Source organism: Hibiscus syriacus, unplaced genomic scaffold (genome assembly GCF_006381635.1).
Source record: "Hibiscus syriacus cultivar Baekdansim isolate YM2019G1 unplaced genomic scaffold, ASM638163v2 tig00000916_pilon, whole genome shotgun sequence".
Lineage (NCBI taxonomy): Eukaryota > Viridiplantae > Streptophyta > Magnoliopsida > Malvales > Malvaceae > Hibiscus > Hibiscus syriacus.
The window spans coordinates 2,261,548-2,262,855 of NW_024061833.1; positions in this window are offsets into that span (position 1 = coordinate 2,261,548).

Here is a 1,308-nt window from a genome sequence, read left to right on the forward strand (position 1 = left end):
CAGCTGATTGCTGAACTTGAAGTCAGGGGCCAAAAGATTGAAGAGTTCAATATTGAAAAAGAAAAATGGGAGTTGGAAAGAAAGAATTTCAACACCAAAATTGAGGTAGAGCAAGAAGTGGCTAGCAATTGGATGCAAAGATGCAGAAACAAGAATGTTCAAATCCAGAAGATTAATCAAAGAACGCAAGAAGCACGAACAAAACTTGAAGAAGATCTGGATCAGTCTAGAAACAAAAACTCAGAGTTTAACGCTTACATTTTGCAACTTGAAGAATCATTATTTCAAGAAAAGGTTTGTCTAGGACCTAATGATCTCAAAGAAAGTAATGAGGAAAGTTCTTCACAGCGAAGACGCATTAGAGATCTTGAAAAAATTATGCACAATTGTCAAGTCAGAATCACTGAGTTAGAGCAAACTCTTGAAGGAACGAATGAACAATGGCAAAAGTCAACTGATTTCTATGTTGAAAGAAGTGAAGAAAGAAGTAATATGGTGTTCGAGGCCATGGTACAAATGAGCGAAGTTGCTAGATATGTTGGGGAACTAGCTGTTGAAGCCAAAATAATTGAGCATCACGTTGATCCAGTTTCTAAGTGCGGAAAGAAGGTGTCATGGTTAATGAAAGAAATTATAGAGCTTAATAGGAAAGCTACGCCTTATCTGTAGTTATGAACTATTATAAAGAAACTTTTGTATGCCGATGAAAGTTGTTCTATGACAGTTAACTTTTTGGGATCAATACCTTTTTGCATACATGCATTTTGCATACATTCATTATTCATTTCATGATTTTCTTTATGTATAATTTTTATTATTAAGATAAAATTCATTAATTAAAATTTGAAAAAAAAATAATAATATTAAAAGATTTTTCAATCGCAGTTATTCTGGCCAAAAGAGAAATACAACATCACTACGGTACTAGACAAGCTACTAAGAGAATTATGGAGGATAAAATACAACGTATTGAGGAACAACATAATAAAGAACAAGCAGAAATGAGAATGAAGCTGGAAAAAATTGAAGAGAGTATTGCAAATTCACAAGACAGCATGATGCAGAAAATAGAGGACATGTTTAAAAGACAGGCTATCATTGGAAAAATGCATGAAAATCCTGTATCTTTCGACCAAGAACCTATGTATCCTCTAGGTTTTCCACCAGAACCAATTTATCATTCTGGTACTACACCTATACAAATCAATGCTCGTACATCAGCATTTCAAGAAGCCAAACCACATGAAAATAGACAAGTGGATCCTGCATCTTCAAGCAAAAATCCACTTATATCAGATGTGAAAATAG